The sequence below is a fragment of the Oncorhynchus keta genome, chromosome 2 (assembly GCF_023373465.1).
Source record: "Oncorhynchus keta strain PuntledgeMale-10-30-2019 chromosome 2, Oket_V2, whole genome shotgun sequence".
Classification (NCBI taxonomy): domain Eukaryota; kingdom Metazoa; phylum Chordata; class Actinopteri; order Salmoniformes; family Salmonidae; genus Oncorhynchus; species Oncorhynchus keta.
In genome coordinates this window covers 40,568,833-40,592,568 of record NC_068422.1, presented here as the reverse complement: position 1 = coordinate 40,592,568, position 23,736 = coordinate 40,568,833, and the positions used below count along the sequence as shown (strand labels likewise).

Here is a 23,736-nt window from a genome sequence, read left to right as displayed (position 1 = left end):
CCGAATGCACTCTACATAGCAAATAGAGTTTGTTCGTTCTCTAACTGTGCATCTCTGAGCTAAGGTTAACTCAATAATTTAAATCTAGGACAATGATTTCAAGACAATAGCTCTTTTTTCCATAGCCTCTCAATAATTGCTTAACAGTAAACCTAGACATGTGCATAGTATTTCAAGGATCACAACCTTGACTATACCCACTTGATATTGATTATGGGCCTATAGCCTTCAAATAAGTTTCAAGTTTTCATGTCCCATGCACAAGTATAGTGATATGCTTTTCTGGCAAACTCAAAACCCAACAATGCAATATTCAATAATAATGTATTACTAGAAAAAAACACATGAGAAATAAGAATAAGAAGTATGAAATACACAATAAAGTAAGTAAGTAAGCATACTATTCACAGGAAATATATATTTTTTTAAGTTTGTGCAGGCATACTGGAGTAATGGAGGTAGATATGTATAGGGGTAAGATGACTAAGCAACAGGATATAAGGTAAACAGAGTAGCAGCAGCATACACGTGAGTGGGTGTGTGGGTGTGTAGAGTCAGTATAAACGTACAGGTTTGTGCATGTTATGTGTGAGTGAGTGAGTGAGTGAGTGAGTGAGTGAGTGAGTGAGTGAGTGAGTGAGTGAGCAAATGGAGTGAGGGTTTGTTTGTGTGTTGAAGTGACAGTGTATGTGAGTGTGTAGTGAGTGTGCATACTGAAATAAAAGGTCAATAAAGATACCACACTGCCATCTCACTGACCTCCTCCCTGAAGGCTGAGTCATCGTCGCCGGTGTTCAGGCCTACCACCGTCATGTTATCAGGGAGCTTGATAATGGTGCTGGAGACGTGCGTGGCCACAAAGTCATGGGTGAACAGGGAGTACAGGAAAGAACTAAGCACACACCCCTGTTGGGCCCCTGTGTTAAAAGTATAGGGGAGGTGATGTTGCCTACCCTCAACACCTGGGTTCAGCCGCCAGGAAGTCCTGTTGCAGAGGGACTTGTTCAGAGTCCTAAGCTTGGTGACACGCTTGGAGGGGATAATGGTGTTGAACGCTGAGCTGTAGTCAATGAACAGCATTCTCACATAGGTATTCCTATTAGGTGGGTGAGGTCAGTGTGGAGAGCAATTGAGATTGCGCCCATCTATGGATCTGTTCGGGTGGTATGCAAATTGGAGTGGGTCTAGGGAACCCTCACCATGGGTACAACGTCGCCGATGCATTTTCTAATGAAGCCAGTGACGGAGGTGGTAAGCTCGTCGATGTTATTGGCAGAGTCTCAAAACATATTCCACTCAGTGCTAGCAAAGCAGTTCTGAAGCATACCCTCTGATTCTGGTGACCATTTCTCAATGGAGCGATTTGTGGTTACTTCCTGTTTCAGCTTTTGCTTGTAAACACGAAGTAAGAGTACGGAGTCGTGATCTGACTTGAATGGTGGATGAGGGAGGGCCTTGTATGCTTGCCTGTGGGTAGAATAGCAGTGGTCTTTATCGCCCCTAGTGGAGTTGGTGACGTGCTGATCGAATTTGGGCATCACGTATCTTAGTGACGACAAATTAAAATAGCCAGCAATCAGAAAGGCAGACCCTGGGTGTAGGGTTTCCTGTTTGTACATTCGCCAGTAGAATGGAGGGAAGAGCTGGACGGTTTTCCCTTCGCCTTAATCTCACCAGGATCCCCCCTCTTTTGCCTCTGTATGCCGGCGTTTCCTCTTGGGTAGCATGAAGATTGGGTTGGAATTACAGAGAGGGCCCAGGGCAGATGAGTCGAAGTAGAAGCCGGAATCTGATGTTCAAGAGTTCTTGTCAGTTGTAAGACAAGATAGCAGATACATTGAAAATAGACAACAATAAAGAAAAAAAGAATGACAAAATAGCAAAGTTGGGCCGGAGATTGCAAAACGGCGACCCTCCAGTGCGGCCTCATCTTAGATCATCTAATAAGGGAGTCAGATAGTACATCATATTTTGGGTCATAGACCCTCCACTAATTCTCTGTATTCCACAGACAAAGTGAATTTTCACTATTCTACTATGCATCTCATATTTATAAAATGGAGAGAACCACAAAGGACTGAAAGCGTAGAAGTGAAAGCTGATGCATGATGGAATTAAAAGGAAAAATACAATTGCACACACACAGACACAGTCTCACACTCACACACACACATGAATGTTGAATACAAATAGTGAGATGAACATAGAGTTAGAGAGTTATAGCTAGATGACAAGAATGAAAACCTCCCCTGTCACATGACGGAGGTGATGCTCGCTCTATAGCACAAACTCATATCACGATGGACAGAGAAAAGGAACAGAAAACTCTCTAGCCAGCCTGATGGCCGGCCGTCCATATTGAATATTTCTTCCTGATGGACACAGCACATTAACTACCTCATTATCTATTTCCCACCATATGGACTTGGGCTGAGGTGGATCACCACTGCAATACCCAGAGTCTGCTCTGCCTAATTATAACAACTATGCCATTTCCATCACTCGGGCCAGTTGCACAAAATGGTGTCACGGCCTTCCGGAGATTGGTGTCACCGTGCCCACACTATGAGAGCTGGGGAGAGGTGCCCGGTGGCACTTGGTTGGCCCCTCGGAGCTCACAGAGCAATTACCCTGGGTGAGGGGAGAGGAAACAGAGCCGAGGGCAGAGGAGGGAAACAGCTAAACCAGGCTAGCCAGAGATTAGGGGATCTCTGCGTTAATGTCCGTGACTTTTAGAGATTAATCCCCTTGTCCTCCTCTAGAAAGTCAGAACTAAAGTGATGTTGCTGTGAACCGCACTGGTCTGCATGAGTAAGGCGACCTAGATAGACTAACTTCAGAGAAACAGCAGGCCATCAGAGATGAGAGTGCAGATGAGTAGGCTGTAGATGTTTTCTGTAGAGATTGTAGTAAAAACTAAACTTGCTTTGCAATAGAACAACAGAGAACCCGACAGATTATGCAACACCAAGGGCTATCTGCCAATTATATAGAACCTAATCATTAGATGGTCATTAATATACAGTAGGCCTACACTCAAGCAAATAGTCTGAATTCTAGTTGGATACAAACTCTTTTATCCATTGATCTTCCATATGCAGCAGCAAATGCATTGGCTCGAGTTCCCATTTTCCTCTAAAGTATATTTTTCTTCCTTTTTCCTCCCGCCCTCTCAGTGCTCAGCCCTTGATGTTCTTTAGCAGAGTCCTTGAGTCTTAAATTAGGCCCTACGGGTGCCCACCGATCGATAGCCTCGCTGCAGGTGCGTGCCAATGGGAAGAAACTGCAGTTTTGCTCTGCTCTAAATAAAACAACCCAGGCTGAGAGCGGAAAGTGCTGGAGATGCCTTCGCCGTCAAGTGCTCTGCACGTTAAACCACTCCTAGTACATTATGGAAGCATAATATTGACCAAGACATGTTGTAAAGCAAAACTGTGTTCAAGCTGTGCTACATCACAGAGACCGCCAGACTGCAGTCCAAAAAACAACTGCCTATTGATCTGTGTGTAAACTCAACGAAACTGGGGGTTTCTTCAATTTCTTTATAAATAGATTGAAAGCAAATATTTACTGAATAAAGCCGTACTATAATGATTATTGATTACTGGCTGTTATACAAACCATGCTGGAACAACATCAGGGTCTCTAAGATAAAGCCTGGGGCATTATGGGAGCCGACAGGTTTGGGGCAAGGTTAGAGCCTGACATGCAAAAAGGTTGTAGCTGACAAAAACGGATTGAGCTTATTGTTCTTCCATTGGGTCATTTTGATTAGGCCAGAGACACCTGGCGGCACTCCGTTTTACACATCTTTGTGCATCTATTCAGTGCCAAAAGTTTCGCTTGTATTCACAGTCTCTGCCTGTAGTCCTACAGGCCTCATCCCATGAGTCGAAAAGGTCTTGGCAATCGTTTTAGTCTGTTCAAGGTCCCAAAAGGTTACACTTTTCTTTGCACTGAAATATACAAAAAAATGCCCTCTAGGGGGGAATGCAGGTTTTAACCAATTAAACAGCAACTAATATGATCTACATGATCAGTCTCTGTGTGTAAAATAAAAATGTGGTTAATGTGAACCCAAACTCACAGCTAAAAAATATAAAGAAAGCAATCCATTGTTATTTGTTGCCTAGACTTCACTGCAAATGACACTCAAGTCTTCAGAAAAAATAATACACTAATATTGCAGTTAGCTATGACAGCCTCTATAATAGAACGCTTGTGACCACACACATCTAAATATTGCATTTGGGAAAAATCATCTTAGAGTAGAAATAGAATGAAACAAACAGGCATTCTATTTTTGCTCTATTATAGTGGCCACTATAGTAGACATCGATCAAGTGCACACGGCTACAATTCTGGTGTGAGTTAAATGACCCAAATGTATTACTTGTGGCTCGGACCGGTTGTGGTAACTATCTGGCAGATGATTACACGGGCGGCTTTATATAACTAACATTTCATTATTCATACATTTGTCTATTTTCTCAATGTTTCTGTGATCAAAAAATGTCATTAGAATTTAAATTAAATTCTTTAAGAGTCCTGTTTAAGTAATATTTTAGTATTTTGATACTTTGTGTAAGGCAATTGATAAAAACTTTGTGGATAGGGCCACCCGAGTGGCGCAGTGGTCTAAGACATTGCAGTGCAAACTGCATTGCTACAGATGCTGCTTCAATACCTGTGCTGACCACGATAAGGAGACCCATGAATCGTTGAACAATTGGCCCAACGCTGTCCAGGTTAGGGGAGGGTGTGGCTGGCCAGGATGTCCTTGTCCCATCGCGCTGTAGCCTGTGGTGGGCCAGGCGCATGCTCGCTGACATGATCACCAGGTGTACGATGTTTCCTCTGACACGTTGCTGCTCTCAACCTTCACCTCTCCCGAGGCCGTATGGGAGTTACAGTGATGGGACAAGACAATTGGATATGACTAAAATAGGGTAGAAAATAGCAAAATACAATTAGTTAAATAAATTGTGCATGGGTATACATGTTTAATAGTAATATTTAAAATGACCAAATCAGGTCATTTTGTGTACATTTATTTAAAATTGCATCGGGATGCTTCTAAGGGGATTCTGGTAAGATGCCGGCTGAATTTCAGTAGATGGAAACGGCAGTCATTCATTTTCATTCCGGGCCGATTCAATCAGTTCCGCCCCCCCCGGAAGAGGGCCGCTTCTGGACCAATTCCTCATTGCTTGGTTGGGTGACTGGAGTCTTGACAATTTTACACTCTGTAGCACCTTGCGGTCAGATGCCGAGCAGTTACAATACCAGGCGGTGATTCAACCAGTATACAATATACATCACTTCAGATCATTATTGATCACTGAACCATAATTATTTTAATATCTGTTATAAAAGAGATTTAACAATAAAAAAAATTGCTATTAAAGTATTGCACATGAATGTAACAAAGTAATGCTCTCGATGGAACAGCTGTATCAATTTTTGAGGATCTGGGGCCCCATGACAAATCTTCTTTCATTCTCCTGAGGGGTAAAAGGTGTTGTCGTGCCCTCTTCACGATTCTCTTGGTGTGTCTGAAAATATGTGCCTTTTGTAGCTCCACCGTGTGGTCAATCTGAATGTGCTGGCATATGTTGAATCTTGACAGGGTTTGGAACATGTGCACCAAGTTTGGTTACAATACAAATATCCATGTCTGATTTATATCCATTTATGTGCCAGATCAAGCCCACATTCATGTTTATTGGTCAGTTCTTGACATACTAGACTGGTGAAAAAATTGCGTTGAAAGACTTTGATCCATTTGGGGCGGCAGGTAGCCTAGTTTTGGGCCAGTAACCCGAAATGTTGTTGGATCAAATCCCTGAGCTGACAAGGTAAACATCTGTCATTCCGCTCCTGAACAAGGCAGTTAACAAGGCACTGTTCCCCGGTAGGCCGTCATTGTAAATAAGAATTTGTTCTTAAATGACTTGCCTGGTTAAATAAAGGTTAAATAAAAAATGGATGCCATTTCAAGTTTTATCCAGATCGGTGGAAAATCCATCATGGCAGACCTTGTGGGTCCTTGAGGCAAATGTGTTCCTTGTGAGAAGAGGGGCCTACGCAAAGAATATCAGGACTCTAGGTCAGGGATGGGCAACTGACAGCCCAAGGGCTGCAAAGGCCTCGGATCAATGTCCCTCTGAAAATATCAATTGTCTTTGATTTATTGTCATGCTATGTCATGATAGTTTTGTAATTCCTAATTCTATGGCCAGGCCACTCCCTGTCTCTCACACCAGTCTCTCTTATCTTGTGTCCCCTGCCCAGTATTCATGGATACAGCTCTCAGATGATAAACATATGATCTGTGCTATTCAGAATCCTTTGGGTGTCTCTACTCCATTGAAGTTGACATTTAAAATGGTTAAGGTTAGGTAAGGGATTTGGATATGTGTAAGGTTAAGGTAAGGGTTATGGTTTAGGGTAGGAAGTAGCAATGCTTCCAGATAGCACTGACCATACACATGTAGGAGGATGGACGCAAGGACTGGCCATCCATTATATAACAATTACAGTTCTAATCATGTGTTGAGGCTATAAAATGTTTGTTTTCAGTTAATCAGGCCTATGTTCGGTTCTCATGGGGAAGAACAGTTCAACTAAGCTCGACAAACATGTATATCTTATTATCTTCAATAATCAATGGGTTTACAGTGTCTAGTGAAAGTCTACACACATTCAACAGTTAAAATATTTGAGATTGACTCATTTACTGTCCACCCACACCATCTCTGGATCAGGTTGCCAGCCTTCAGATTGACATTTTGAGCATTTGGTGCACGATGGTGGAAGTAGGAGACAGTGTTAAAACTTTTTATGGCTGCAGGGGCAGTATTGAGTAGCTTGGATAAAAGGTGCCCAGAGGTGCCCAGAGTAAACGGCCTGCTCCTCAGTCTCAGTTGCTAATATATGCATATTATTAGTAGTATTGGATAGAAAACACTCTGAAGTTTCGAAAACTGTTTGAATGATGTCTGTGAGTATAACAGAACTCATATGGCAGGCAAAAACCCGAGAAGAAATCCAAACAGGAAGTGAGAAATCAGAGGTTGGTCGATTTTCAACTCAGGCCCTATTGAATTCACAGTGGGATATGAATGAAGTTGCACTTCCTAAGGCTTCCACTAGATGTCAACTGTCTTTAGAAACTTGAATGAGGCTTCCACTGTGTTGTAGGACTGAATAAGAGCTGAATGAGTCAGGTTACTGGCAGAGAGCCATTTCCTGGTCATGCGCATTCCACATGATATCGACTTGCGTTCTGTTGCTCCTCTAGAAACAAAGGAATTCTACGGTTGGAACATTATTGAATATTTATGATAAAAACATCCTAATGATTGATTCTATACTTAGGTTGAAATGTTTCTTCGACCTGTAATATAACTTTTTGAATTTTTTGTCCGAAGTAATGCACTAGCGTTTGGATATGTGTACCTAACTCTTACAAAAGTAGCTACTTGGACATAAATAACGGACATTATCGAACAAATCAAGCATTCATTGTGGAACTGGGATTCCTGGGAGTGCATTCTGATGAAGATCATCAAAGGTAAGGGAATATTTATCATGTAATTTCTGGTTTCTGTTGATTCCAACATGGTGGCTAATTTGATTATTTTTCTGAGCGCTGTCTCAGATTATTTGATGGTTTGCTTTTTCCGTAAATTTCTTTTGAAATCTGACACAGCGGTTGCATTAAGGAGAGGTATATCTATAATTCCATGTATATTATCATCTACAGTGGGGCAAAAAAGTATTTAGTCAGCCATCAATTGTGCAAGTTCTCCCATCATAGGTACACTTCAACTATGACAGACAAAATGAGTGTCTGACTAAATACTTTTTTGCCCCACTGTGTATATATATATATATATATATATATAAACACAAATAAATAATGAAATCACATTTACATAATTATTCAGACCCTTTACTCAGTACTTTGTTGAAGCATCTTTGGCAGCGATAACAGCCTCAAGTCTTCTTAGGTATGACGCTACATGCTTGGCACACCTGTATTTGGGGAGTTTCTCCCATTCCTCTCTTCGCATCCTCTCAAGTTCTGTCAGGTTGGATGGGGAGTGTTGCTATACAGATATTTTCCGGTCTCTCCAGAGATGTTCGATCAGGTTCAAGTCCGAGCTCTTGGCTGGGCCACTCAAGGACATTCAGAGACTTGTCTCGAAGCAACTCCTGCGTTTTCTTGGCTGTGTGCTTAGGGTTGTTGTCTCGTTAGAAGGTGAATCTCCGCCTCGGTCTGAGGTCCTGAGCACTCTGAAGCAGGTTTCCATCAAGGATCTTTCTGCATTTTGCTCTGTTCATCTATCCCTTGATCCTGACTAGTCTCCCAGTCCCTGCTGCTGAAGAACATCTCCACAGCATGATGCTTCTCTAAAACAGGCTCTCTGCGGGCCCCGGACTGATGCTTTCTCTAAAACAGGCTCGCTGCGGGCCCTGGACTGGGGACCCTTGCTGCCGGCCCCAGACTGGGGAACCTCGCTGCCGGTCCCAGACTGGGTTCCCTCGCTGCGGGCCTCAGACTGGGGATCCTCGTTGCGAGCCCTGGACTGGGGACCCTCGTTGGAGGCTTCATGCCATGGATCATCACTGATGGGGGGAGACGTATAGGCAGCCTGGTGCATGGGGCTGCCACAGGGCCCACCAGGTTGGGGAGATAAACAGGAGGTTCTGGGAGCACCGGAGACCAAGAGCGCTGAGCTGGCACAATCCGCCCTGGCTGGATGCCCACTCTAGCGTGGCACTTGCGGAGAGCTGGCTCCGAGCGCACCAGACAGTGCGCTTTACCGCAAAACACTGTGACTGCCCGGTCACTCACTCCCCGCGGTAAGCATGGGGAGTTGGCTCAGGTCTATAACCTGACTCTGCCAATCTCCCCGTGTGCCCCCCCAAAAAGTTTTTGGGGCTGCCTCTCGTGCCCGCTTCGATGACTTGCCTCCTCATACCGTCGCCGCTCCTCCTTCGCTGCCTTTAATTCCTCCTTTGGACGGCGATATTCCCCAGCCTGCCTCCGGGGTCTTTTATTGTCCAGGATTTCCTCCCATGTCCATGAGTCCCTTTCTCCATGCTGCTTGGTCCTTTTGTGTTGGGTAGTTCTGTCACGCCCGTCGGAAGAGGTGGACCAAAGCGCATTACACTTTTATTTAGAATGTCGCCAACAAAACAAGAAATAACAAACAAACGTGAAGCTACGAAGTGCTCGCAGGCCACTACACATAGACAACTACCCACAATCACAGGTGGGAAAAAGGCCTGCCTAAGTATGCTCCCCAATCAGAGACAACGATAGACAGCTGCCTCTGATTGGGAACCACACTCCGCCAGAAACAAAGAAATAAAGAACATAGAAAGCCCACCCAAATCACACCCTGACCAAACAAATAGAGACATAAGAAGGCTCTCTAAGGTAAGGGCGTGACACTACTGTAGACCTTCATTGCAAAACATTGTATTTTAATAAATTATTTTAATGTATTTCGGTTAGTTTTATCTAAATATTATAACATATAGATGTGCCAAATTATAAATGTTTCACTATTTTGTTTTTATGAAATACAACACACATGCCGAATAAAAACCTCATATAACCCAACTTCTGAAAAAGGTTTCAGGCCAGATATGCTGAAGTGGACTGGGCCCAAGTACCATTAGCTGGAACCCAAAGTAATATGATTCCCCGGACTTGGGAAGAGCTCGGCCCTCAAGAAGTCCCCCCTGAGTCCAAGTCAATGCCTGGTCCCCTAAGTATCAAACGTAATAGGCCGAACCCACCATGTTGACTGGGAGGTCTCTTTCTTACAAATCACTCAAATTGATACAATTCCCTGGCCTAATCTGAATGACAGAGTGTTTCTGTTCTACACAGTTTTGCCAGAACGTTCTATAATGTTGCACCCATATGGTTGCACCCACTGAAAGCACCCTGGGCCAGATGTTTGAGGATGACTGAAAGTAATATAAACCTGTCATATGGAACTTGCTGTTGCAGTCATTGGTGGGTGAATATCCAGAGCCATTGCTTCCTAGGTTTCATTGGTTGATTTTTGGCCTATCACACAGCGGGAAGGACAAAGTTTAAGGAAATCAAACAGTTTTGACAGCAGCTGTCGAAGAACCAGATGGAGTAGATTTTTCTTGGGGGAGAGCAACCTAGCTAGCTTGCTAACTTTGGACACAACATGCGTTTATTGATCATATCTCGTACCGGTAGCTCTAAACCTAGCTAAATATATGGTCGAGAATAAATGCTTGCTTTCTGCCTCAACTGGTCGAGATGGTCTGTTAGCTTGTAGTAGCTAGGCTAATCTGCTGGCAAATTTCCATATTTTACTGATTCCAGTTTTGTTTCAGGTCTATGGCCTCTCTTCTCAGTTCATACTTTGCAGGCTAGTTAGGTAGCTATAGCTGCATCTGTTGACCACATGTCAATACTCTGTATCTATACTATTGCCACTATTAGTGGCCAATTTACTTGACTCTCTGTAATGTTAACTGCAAAATAGGTTGCTTTTGCTAGCTATCTCCATGGACCCTCCTAGGAAGTGAGTATTGCCTGCACCTCTACCAGACAGTTTTACACAGAGAAGAAGTGATGGAGACTGGGCAGAATAATTGGTCAAGGAGGCTTTGGATTGATCTACCTAGTTAGGTAACCAGACTAGTATGTCAATCCATCAAGTTATCACTGATTCTCAACCCCCCCCTCCCTCCCCAACACAGACACACAGACACACACACACACACACACACACACACACACACACACACACACACACACACACACACACACACACACACACACACACACACACACACACCTCTTTGAGTGACAAGAGTGGTGACCCCAATTTATGGAGCAAAACGCATGACCAGCAATCACAGATTTGTGTTTTGGGTGGAAACACATCACCAACAGACCACAAAAACTGGGGTACATCTGATTGCTTCGAAATTACTGTCATGTTTATCGCGTTTTATTTATCTCTGTTTATCTCTGTGTTTACCTGTTTTTCTTTGTCTCTCTCTCCCCTCTCTCTTTTGCTCTCCCCTTTTTCTATTACACCCTATCTCTCTCCCTCCTTTTCTCCATCTCTTACATTTTCTCTCTCTCCTTTCTTCCCTCTCTCCCTTCAGCTTCGCAGGAAGTGGACACATCTGTTGGGGAGGACTCAAATTTTCTCATTAAAGTGGTGAATACAGGAATGGCTGATGGTGTTGTGTGAGTCAAGGCATCAACACCTATGTGTAGGCATTGTCATTTGGTCAGAGATACTTGAGAGATGATGACAGTTTGACTTAACCACAATCATTTAATGTTAGGCTCTGTTGCTCTCTCACTTTGTATTTCTCTCTTGCTTGCTCTCCTCGCTGGGTTTTGTTGGATATGGAAAGTGACAACTGCTGGCTGTATATGCTTATAAAACAGCCTATAAGCTTTAGGGAGCACATGCAACAGCTTTCAGCATGTCTTTTTTTATATTGACTGCCTAGGCTATTTCCATATCTCCTCTTATTTGACCCTCTTATTTCATTGTGTCTGCCATGTGGATTGGCCTCTGTTTTCTGAGCTCAAGTTCCATCTGAGGGAAACTAAACCTGAGAACAGTGAGTATCAACAACTTAAATCATTCAACGTAATGATGCAGCAGACATATGGTCAAGAATTCATAGACTTTATCCCACATAGACTACACACTGTTTGGTTACAACAAAACCTGTTTTAGGCTACCTCTTATATGAGCAGCCAGGCCCAGTGCAGCAAGAGTGTACTTGGCTGATGAAGAGGCCATAGACATGAAGACTGCTGCCTGGTGTAATTAATAAGCCAAAGCAAACATGCACCTCAGTGGCAGTTAGCCCCGTCCCTGCTTGTTTGAGTTCTAATTCATAGAGAGGGACCCAATCACACATAATGATGCCTGCTCCTCCACTGGGCCCCTGACCACCTGCCAGTCTGGTGGAGAGCCAGTCAGGCCTGCCACCACTCCAAGACAGGCCTCATGTTCACTGTGTGTGTGCCTGCCTGCCTGCCTGTCTGCCTGTCTGTCTGTTTTCGCTCTGTCTGTCAGTGTGTTTTGTTTTGGCTATGATTAGAAGTGCATGCTTGTGTGTCTGGCTTAGACATACCTTTCCATATTTCCTCTGTCTGGTCATAGGGGTTTTGCGAACAGTTCGGACAGAGTCAACCTGAATCCACAGGAATTCAATTCACATCACTTCCCAATTTGTTGTATAACTTTTAAGACTGAAGGCTCAGTCCCCCTAGGATTGTATTTTTGGCACTTGGCCATATCTGCTCAGCACTAGCATCATAAAATAACAAAGGTAAATAAAACAAAGGTAAATAATGGTTGCAACAAGTCGTGAATAAAACAATAAGGCAAAGAGCAAATATGTACAGTGTTCTGTTTTTGAACTTTTTTTTGTGTCCACTATTCCTGTAGAAAAAAATGGTGCATACTTTGCACTTGTGAAAATACATTAAATATGTTGTAAATATTTAATGTATATGTAAGACCCAATACATGTTTGATTTTTGTCCCTCGTAATTCTTTCCTGCTGTTGTTTCAGTGCTGATGTTGAAGGGGAGCAAGAAGCTGGACTTCCTGGGGATCCCTGCAAACTGGGGATCAGGACTAGCAGAACACAACAGAACCAGGTACTACTGACCATGGTCCTGATGATGATGATGATGATGGTACTTGGTTAATAATCCCTCACATTGGGGTTGGGAAGTGTGTTCGAGATTATTTTACCCCTTCTCCTTGACCTTTGCCCTGTTCAGGTGCAGGTTCATGGCGATGGACCGCCTGGGCAGTGACCTTCAGAAAGTATGTGAGAGAAATGGTGACAAGCTAAAGAAACACACAGTGCTAGAGCTAGGATGTGTCCTGGTGAGACTCGTACTCTACTATCCTCTCCATCATCCATTGCTGCATATCACAAGGATTTCACCTACTGCTTGTCCTCCTACAGCTGGATGTCCTTGAGTATATCCATGACAACGAGTATGTCCATGCAGATGTAAAGAAGGCCAACCTAATGCTTGGTCACACAGACCCAAACAAGGTTAGCACTAGCGCTGTCTAAGTACAGTAGGCATGTGTATTGAAGGCATTTCGTGTACAAAACATACATAGACAACCGTTTCAAGTTATCTTAATATTGAGCATTGTGTTAGGCTTCTACTTGTGAGTTATCTACACATACTGTCTGTTTATTATCTGTTGTACATGTGTACCTGTCTTACAGGTACAGCCCAGATGGAGTGCACAAGGAGAACAAGGAAAACCCCAAGAAGGGACACAAAGGAACCGTAGAGTACACCAGCATTGATGCTCAAAATGGAGTCGGTAAAGTGTAATTTCATTGTTATGAACATTCATGGTTTCACGTGCCAAAAAAAAGCTATTGTGTTGTGAAATGTTTCTGGGTAAACATACATTGATTTGTTGTCACGGTTTTCATATGGTGAAGGAGAGTCGGACCAAACTGCAGCGTGTATATTGTGATCCATGTTTAATAAAACAAACGTAACACGAATCAATACACAAACTACAAAACGTAGTGAAAACCGAAACAGCCTTAACTGGTGCAAACTGACACAGACTAAGGACATCAAGACACTAAGGACAATCACCCACGACAAACTCAAAGAATATGGCTGCCTAAATATGGTTCCCAATCAGAGACAACGATAAGCACCTGCCTCTGATTGAGAACCACTCCAGACAGCCATAGACTTTGCTAGATAACCCCACTAGCTACAATCCCAAATACATACACACCAAAACCCCAAGACAAAACACACCACAATACAAAAACTCCATGCCACACCCTGGCCTGACCCAATACATGAAGAAAAACACAAAATACTTAGACCAGGGCGTGACATTTGTGGACAGTAGAGTTCTCTTGTATTGACTGTATGGCCAATGATCTTGCACGGATGTATCTTGCTGTGTACTAACTGCATTACTGTATCTTTCAGTTGGCGGAGTACGTGTTTATCAATGCATAATGTAAAGTGAAGCCCACTTCGTCCCTTGCTTTAAAATCTCCCTCTGTAGTTATCGGAAACACATTAGCTGGAAAATTGCATACATGGTCCTTTTTATTGGACATTGATTCTCCCTGGCCCACATTCCCCCGACACAGACTCCATTTAACAATTCCCTAATTAGCTAAAGTCATAACCTGCATTGTGTATTCATCCCCCCATTAATTAAGGCTTTGATGTTTGGTTAGAGAGGGACTGGCCACTGATAACCTCTCGGCTTGCTCAGAGCAGAGGAAGGCGTTAAGGTTCGATACCCTGAACGAGTGTGGAAGGACTGCCTAATCGCCGTGCCACTGTTTCTATCGATGTTGTCGATATGGACCAACACAGACAAGATGTTCATGCAGCGATATTGATTAAGGCAAACATGTCCTTTTTAATATACTTTAGAGAGAGAGAGAGAGAGGTTGGTGGGGGGTATGCTGAACTTGTGTTTTTCTGTTGGATGTTCTCTGAATGAAAAGGTGGATGTTGAGCCCATGTATTGTAATCATTGTTTCGCCTATATACATTCAACACAGGCACACAGCCACAAAAGAAAATAATACCCAGAAATTATAATTATTTTTTAATGTATTTCTCTGTTTTTTTTTTGAACATTTTGGGGATGGTAAAACATTTTCAGTGTAAACTTAAATGGCTTAAACCATATACTGTATAAATGATGTAGAATATATACTGGATAGCATAAGAACATGGCATAAGCCATGACACATTTGCATAATTTAAGGAAATGAGCTTTTAAACTGAAAATGTTTTCTTGGCCCCATGGCAAAATGTGTAGAATTGCAGGTAATGAGTTTCAATGTGGCAACATTTTGTCTCTCTAAAACCATGGCCACCGCCACCGCTGCTGAAAACAAACACTGATTGAACTTCACAGTTCCAGACAAGCCCATATGTTGCAGGCAGAACCTACTTCAACATGTTCTCAGTTGTTCGTCTATGGCTGTTCTCATTGTGTACTTGATGTAATACGAGTTTAGATAAGGAATGACGCTTAAATCACAGGACTGGTTCAAACACAGGTCTGTTCTTTTATATTGAAGTACACCCACTCACACCTAGGACAATTTGTTCTCGTGTCACATACAAGCAGTTGCATATGTTCCTCATTCCAACTCTTCAGTCTCGCCTAAACAGTAGACGTTGTTGTACAGGTGAATTATTCCTTTGCTTTTATGGCCCATGGGTCATGAATCTTCTACAAACCAAAGTAGGTAGAGAGTATAAGATGAAAATATGTGCTTATGCAGTGATCTTCTTCTAACCACTATTGACATTCATAAGTCATTTTATATATCTAACTCTGACATTAGGTCTACAGTACACAACTATTGGAATTGGTCAATCAAGAGGCAATTTGGTAAAGTTTCCCATTTTTAACTACAGTTGATAAACAAACCACATTTTTTTTAAATCCCAGGCAGATAAATTGTATATGATAGCTGCTCGTACTTGACCTCTATGTTGTAAGGCAGTTTCTGAGATTCTTTGGGTCAAATGGCAATTGAAATGCATGCAGATTTTGACGAGGAGCAAGACTACTTTTTGCTCAAGACCCTGTCCTCCCATCTCACCTCTCATCAACCTCACCGGGTAGATGTTGATAGGTTGCCATGACGAGGGTGGAGATTGAACACAGAATGATGCACCGCTGAACTCTGAGCTAATTATCACCTATTGGAGCGGGATGCTTCTGAAACACAGAAATTCCAACTGAGAGTGTGACACCATGCTTTAGGAAATCTGAATAACAGTAGGAGATTACAACCCACTACATTGGTACCTAACTCCTCTACGACAAGCCTGGAGTGTGTAGGGCTCTGAGGTTCACTTTCTAAACTGTGTGTGTGTGTGTGTGTGTGTGTGTGTGTGTGTGTGTGTGTGTGTGTGTGTGTCTGTGTGTGTGTGTGTGTGTGTGTGTGTGTGTGTGTGTGTTTGCTCGTTTGCATGCATGCACGCATTTATTGTGTATGAGCCAGGGTTTCTGTTAGCAGGCTCTTACCGGCCTTTGGCCCCCCAAAAATGTATTAAAAGCCGATTAAATCAAACTTGCCAACCAAAATGACCGGGAGAAAAAAATATCCATTGCGAGATCATGCCTTTTATTCATTGATGGAAATACCAGTTGACGTAAATACATTTGACTGTCATGCTTATCGGTCGATTTGCATAATTTAGTGGAATTAAATTGGCCTGTGTGTATTTTCATTAGTCACCATGTATCTTATTTATCCAACACAACTATCACATGCAGAGCCTTTTTTGCAGGATTTCTCCTGCAGCTCCTCAGCTGGTTGCTGCTGGAATGTAACATGCTTTTATAAACCCATTCGTTGCAAGACTTCTAAATGCCATCACATGTTAACAACAGTTTTGGTGCACGATTTAAAATACCTACTATTTGTATTTCTCAACTGGTAATTGAAGCGAGGCTCCCATTCACCATCCAAGTGCAGGCAATAGGCTATCATCTCGTCACCCATCACTTTATAATCAGAGCTGGAGGCAGTATACATTTTGAAAACTTACTTAATTGTTTGAAACCTGAATGTTTTATTTCACATTAGGAGACATGTCTTACCTTACTTCAAAGTAGACTATTGGCAAAATCCGACCATGGAAACGTGGGGGCAATTTTCTTATAAAGACTTCATAGGTGGCACTTGAGTTTCAAGTTTGAGGAAGTTTACAATTGATCATTTATCCTACCATTTCTACCGATCCTACCATTTCTACCGTTCACTGAACAGCTTCATTTCAATAATAATGTTTTCATTACTCAAAATCATTATCATGTGGTTCATCATAAAAAAAATGGAATTAAAATGATAACAATCTAAATTGCAATTACAATTGCAATTACAAGTCAACTAATGCAAGATCACCAGCCTCTGCCATATGGACACATTGATACACCGTGATACATGGGCGGCTAAAGAAATGAACGCATGGAACTCAGCCTAAAGGCCAATGCAGCAGTAGGCCTAAAACCTCCATTGCTCTTTCACACTGAGGATTTGTGATTATTGACGGGGAGACTGTTGGAAAGATTTTTCAAATGCTCCCTCGACATTATCAGGACAGAGAAACCAGACACATGCTCATTTCTCATGCGGAGCACTCTAAACGAAATACAATGAAAACATTGAGGATATCGTAAATGATGGTTATGAAATAAATCAAAACCTGTTTCTCACAAGTGTAGCAGATTGTGAACTTTGCAAACAAAGTTTCCACTCCGATAATGAGAACGGTAAATGACTAATTAATACATGTTTTACATAATCCCTGTCATTTGGTTACATTAATTTAACGGTATATTTACTCTGGTGAAGTATGTAATGGGGAATCATAAAAATAATCATCAAAGGGCAAACTATTCACACAATTAAATGTGCAAGAATTGACAGGAGAGAGCTGAGCCATTCCGGAGAGACTTGCCTATATCTTTGCCACACTTCTCCCCTTCTTGTCTCAATATTTAAAATTATACTCAAGACACATTATCTTCACACACATTTTAGATGCTTTTCACCGACAGCCGCAACTCAATAATCAACTAGGTCTATTGCCATGTTACCGATGTGAAATGGCTAGCTAGTTAGAGGGGTGCGTGCTAATAGCGTTTTAATTGGTGACGTCACTCGCTCTGAGACCTTTAAGAAGTTGTTTCCCTTGCTCTGCAAGGGCTGTGGCTTTTGTGGAGCGATGGTTAACGATGCTTCGAGGGTGGCTGTTGTCGATGTGTGCAGAGGGTCCCTGGTTCGAGACCAGGTAGGGGCGAGGAGAGGGACGGAAACTATACTGTTACACATGCGCGCTGCCCATATTGAAAGCTTCCCAAATAGGCATGAGCTTGTGATTGGAAACCATCCATTTTTTTTAAAGAAGCTAATGATCCTCGATTCCTCTGTGGCTAAGTCATGCTTTCTGGTGAAGTATTTTCAATGATTTTATTTAATTCTGTGTAGGCAGGAGTAATTATATAATTATGGCAAATGTATTTTCATTCACTTCCCTATTTGACCCACTGCTATGCTATTTCTCCCCTGTTCTGTTGGTTTTCATATCAACTTTATTTTGATGTCCAGAAGCCAAAGGCACAATCCTAGTCATATTAGCAGCCCATCCTAAGTGTTGCGTCTTTAGATTCCCCCTCTTTCTAAATTTCTGACAGAGATTTTCATGTCTGTCACATAAAGAACCGCTATCAGGTGCGCAGTTTAGAATGGCGTTTTCCCATGTGTAGTGTTTAGAATGGTGTTTTCCCATGTGTAGTGTTTAGAATGGCGTTTTCCCATGTGTAGTGTTTAGAATGGCGTATTCCCATGTGTAGTGTTTAGAATGGCGTATTCCCATGTGTAGTGTTTAGAATGGCGTATTCCCATGTGTAGTGTTTAGAATGGCGTTTTCCCATGTGTAGTGTTTAGAATGGTGTTTTCCCATGTGTAGTGTTTAGAATGGTGTTTTCCCATGTGTAGTGTTTAGAATGGCGTTTTCCCATGTGTAGTGTTTAGAATGGTGTTTTCCCATGTGTAGTGTTTAGAATGGTGTTTTCCCATGTGTAGTGTTTAGAATGGTGTTTTCCCATGTGTAGTGTTTAGAATGGCGTTTTCCCATGTGTAGTGTTTAGAATGGTGTTTTCCCATGTGTAGTGTTTAGAATGGTGTTTTCCCATGTGTAGTGTTTAGAATGGCGTTTTCCCATGTGTCCCATGTGTAGTGTTTAGAATGGCGTTTTCCCATGTGTAGTGTTTAGAATGGCGTTTTCCCATGTGTAGTGTTTAGAATGGTGTTTTCCCATGTGTAGTGTTTAGAATGGCGTTTTCCCATGTGTAGTGTTTAGAATGGTGTTTTCCCATGTGTAGTGTTTAGAATGGTGTTTTCCCATGTGTAGTGTTTAGAATGGTGTTTTCCCATGTGTAGTGTTTAGAATGGCGTTTTCCCATGTGTAGTGTTTAGAATGGTGTTTTCCCATGTGTAGTGTTTAGAATGGCGTTTTCCCATGTGTAGTGTTTAGAATGGCGTTTTCCCATGTGTAGTGTTTAGAATGGTGTTTTCCCATGTGTAGTGTTTAGAATGGCGTTTTCCCATGTGTAGTGTTTAGAATGGCGTTTTCCCATGTGTAGTGTTTAGAATGGCGTTTTCCCATGTGTAGTGTTTAGAATGGCGTATTCCCATGTGTAGTGTTTAGAATGGCGTTTTCCCATGTGTAGTGTTTAGAATGGTGTTTTCCCATGTGTAGTGTTTAGAATGGCGTATTCCCATGTGTAGTGTTTAGAATGGCGTATTCCCATGTGTAGTGTTTAGAATGGCGTTTTCCCATGTGTAGTGTTTAGAATGGCGTTTTCCCATGTGTAGTGTTTAGAATGGCGTTTTCCCATGTGTAGTGTTTAGAATGGCGTATTCCCATGTGTAGTGTTTAGAATGGTGTTTTCCCATGTGTAGTGTTTAGAATGGTGTTTTCCCATGTGTAGTGTTTAGAATGGCGTTTTCCCATGTGTAGTGTTTAGAATGGCGTTTTCCCATGTGTAGTGTTTAGAATGGCGTATTCCCATGTGTAGTGTTTAGAATGGCGTATTCCCATGTGTAGTGTTTAGAATGGCGTTTTCCCAGGTGTAGTGTTTAGAATGGCGTTTTCCCATGTGTAGTGTTTAGAATGGCGTTTTCCCATGTGTAGTGTTTAGAATGGCGTATTCCCATGTGTAGTGTTTAGAATGGTGTTTTCCCATGTGTAGTGTTTAGAATGGCGTATTCCCATGTGTAGTGTTTAGAATGGCGTATTCCCATGTGTAGTGTTTAGAATGGTGTTTTCCCATGTGTAGTGTTTAGAATGGTGTTTTCCCAGGTGTAGTGTTTAGAATGGCGTTTTCCCAGGTGTAGTGTTTAGAATGGCGTATTCCCATGTGTAGTGTTTAGAATGGCGTATTCCCATGTGTAGTGTTTAGAATGGCGTTTTCCCAGGTGTAGTGTTTAGAATGGCGTATTCCCATGTGTAGTGTTTAGAATGGCGTGTTCCCATGTGTAGTGTTTAGAATGGCGTGTTCCCATGTGTAGTGTTTAGAATGGCGTGTTCCCATGTGTAGTGTTTAGAATGGCGTTTTCCCAGGTGTAGTGTTTAGAATGGCGTATTCCCATGTGTAGTGTTTAGAATGGCGTGTTCCCATGTGTAGTGTTTAGAATGGCGTGTTCCCATGTGTAGTGTTTAGAATGGCGTTTTCCCATGTGTAGTGTTTAGAATGGTGTTTTCCCAGGTGTAGTGTTTAGAATGGCGTATTCCCATGTGTAGTGTTTAGAATGGCGTTTTCCCAGGTGTAGTGTTTAGAATGGCGTTTTCCCATGTGTAGTGTTTAGAATGGCGTTTTCCCATGTGTAGTGTTTAGAATGGCGTATTCCCATGTGTAGTGTTTAGAATGGTGTTTTCCCATGTGTAGTGTTTAGAATGGCGTTTTCCCATGTGTAGTGTTTAGAATGGCGTTTTCCCATGTGTAGTGTTTAGAATAGTGTTTTCTTGCAAATTGCATTTTGGCAAATGTTTGAAAATTATGTTTTATTGGCTGCTTCGTTACATGAGTTGCATTACCATAATCTTAATGTGATTTCTGTCATTCTGAGCACGGTGGGTCCACCGTGCACCCAATGCATATTTGTCCGGTACATTTCTGAAATGGCTGGTAATTGAAAATCTTCCTGGCCACATTGTCCAAGCGTCACATTTTCCTAACTGAAAAACCATGGTCTGTGCATCTATTGTGTGTGTGCGTGAGAGAGCTGTGTGTATCCTGCCCCCCCCCCCCCTCGTTAAGGAAAGATGCATAAATACACTACCAAACAGCAAAGTGAATGCCATTGTGAACAGGGACAATATGTCCAAAGAACTCACACAGGCAGGCTTAACATATTTATAATTGTTAATCTATTATGTGGCTTTTGGAGTTGGAGCAGTTTGAGTGCTGGTGTCACTGGCTCTCAGTATCAATGAGGCTTTATATAATTGTTTACAACAATGTCTTGATTAGATGTGGCAGCAACAAATATACTCGAAAGCTGACCTATGCACTTAAGTACTTTTACAACTTGCACTCTTAAGATAATGCATCCAATAAATGATTTAAACAATCGGTTTAATCACAGAAATGAAGGCAACAGGGGCGGCAGCAGTGGAAACAACCAACCAACATCTGACTACAACCAACTAACAACCAACACCTGCAATGTCTGTCTCAATGCTAGCCAGTAGTGCTGGCCTGCTGGGTGCTGCTGCCTGGAGGACACTCTTGTAGCACTGGCTGGGATCAATGCTATCCATGGATCTGGCTCAAGATTTCTTCCTCTGATGAAGCCAGTCGATAGGTAATTTCTCCAGAGATGTGAGGCCGTTACAGTATTGAGTTGCTAAAACTCCCCGGGCTCGACCCCTCACATGGACTCATTTCAGACATATTGATGAACTCAACACAGTTTTTCATAAAGACACTGGCTCAGTGCAGGGTTTGTCCACTTTTCATTCAAACTAGATGGAAGGCATTGTTTACAATGACGTCCAGAGATGAATGCCTAGCCATCAGTATTTAGATGACTCCCCAGTGCACAGCACCCAGTCGACTGGCTCAGACATCTGTGTGTGTGTGTTTTACTGCCTGAGAGAGGGATCAAGTGTGTGAGTTTATTTGTAGGTAATGCAGCGGGCATCTGGATCATGTCAGAGGCCACAAGGATCCAGTTTCCTGGAACGGGCCAGAACGGAAGTAATCTGACCAAACAAGTCAGCCCTCCCCTCAGAAAGCCCTGTTTGTCTGCGGAGCATGTTGCCGAAGGCTTCCGCCGAAACGTGTCCGTATGTTCTGACCTCTGCGTCTAAGAAAATACATTAAAATGTAAAGAATATTCCAGTGAGTGCAGGTTTTGTCTTTCTTTAAGTATATGGGTTTTGAACCCCGCACCCAAATACTTTTTGTTGCTACAAACATTTGATCTGAGCACACAAATGTCTCTTCCTATGTCTGCAGAGTAGGACATAGATCAAAGAAAATGTAAAGACTAACACCAGCTGCGAAAACAAAACACGCCTGTCATCGTCATACCCTCTTTTTCATATTGTGTTTTTTCCTCTGAACACATCCTGTCAATTAAAGCTGTTTTTATCCTCCTAGACCAGGTTCTGATCTTCTACTACCTCTAGCTCCTCTCTGTTTGGCTCTCTCTCTCCCCCTCTCAGAAGCTCCATCTAGACGTGGGAACCTGGAGGTGTTGGGCTTCTGTTTGCTCCACTGGCTGTGTTGGGCGCTGCCCTGGGAGGCCAAGACCAGGTACTAAGCAAACACTCTCTCCTCTCTCTGGTTCCTTCTCCTCCATCTCCCTATTAAACCATTGTTTCCCCTCTCTCCCTCTGTATTTCATGCCTGTTTTTCTCTCTCTAGACTCATGTGTAATCTACCTGGCTCGGTGCAGCAGCTGTCTGTGGGTGGAGCTTCCATATGTTAGTGAGAAGGCCTACAGTGGCTTGCAAAACTATTCACCCACCTTGGCATTTTTCCTATTTTGTTGACTTACAACCTGGAATAAAATATACATGTTGTGGGTCTTTACCATTTGATTTACACAACATGCCTACCACTTTGAATATGCAAAATATTTTGTATTGTGAAACAGACAAGAAATAAGACTAAAAAACAGAAAACTTGAGCGTGCATAACTATTCAACCCCCTCATGGTCTAAACTTGGTAGAGACACTTTTCCAGCAATTACAGCTGCAAGTCTCTTGGGGCATGTCTCTATAAGCTTGGCACTTCTAGCCACTGGGATTTCTGCCCATTCTTCAAGGCAAAACTGCTCCAGCTCCTTCAAGTTGGATGGGTTCCACTGGTGTACAGCAATCTTTAAGTCATCCCACAGAATCTCAATTGGATTGAGGTCTGAGCCATTCCAAGACATTTAAATATTTCTGCATAAACCACTTGAGTGTTGCTTTAGCAGTATGCAGTATCCTGCTGGAAGGTGAACCTCCGTCCCAGTCTCAAATCTCTGGAAGACTGAAACAGCTTACCTCAACAATTCTGTCCAGTTTCCCAGTCCCTGCCGTTGGGAAACATCCCCACAGCTTGATGCTGCCACCACCATGCTTCACTGGGGATGGTGTTCTTGGGGTGATGAGAGGTGTTGGTTTTGCGCCAGACATAGCATTATCCTTGATGGACAAAAAGCTACATTTCAGTCTCTTCGGACCAGAGTACCTTCTTCCATATGTTTGGGGAGTCTCCCACATGCCTTTTGGCGAACACCAAACATGATTGATTATTCCTTTCTGGCACTCTCCCATAAAGCCCAGCTCTGTGGAGTGTACAGCTTAAAGTGGTCCTATGGACAGATACTCCAATCTCTGCTGTGGAGCATTGAAGCTCCTTCAGGTTTATATTTGGTACTTTGTTTCCTCTCTGATTAATGCCCTCCTTGCCCGGTCTGTGAGTTTTGGTGGGCGGCCCTCTCTTGGCAGGTTTGTTGTGGTGCCGTATTCTTTAAAATAATGGATTTAATGGTGCTCCGTGGGATGTTAAAAGTTCTGGATAATTTTTTATAACCCAACCCTGATCGGTACTTCTCCACAACTTTATCCCTGACGTGTTTGT

General features: G+C 42.6%; 1 pseudogene; it reads left to right on the top strand.

Moving 5' to 3' along the window:
- The first annotated feature begins 6,809 nt into the window (after positions 1-6,809).
- Positions 6,810-22,593, top strand: LOC118361294 (serine/threonine-protein kinase VRK1-like; annotated as a pseudogene).
- Positions 22,594-23,736: the final 1,143 nt, after the last annotated feature.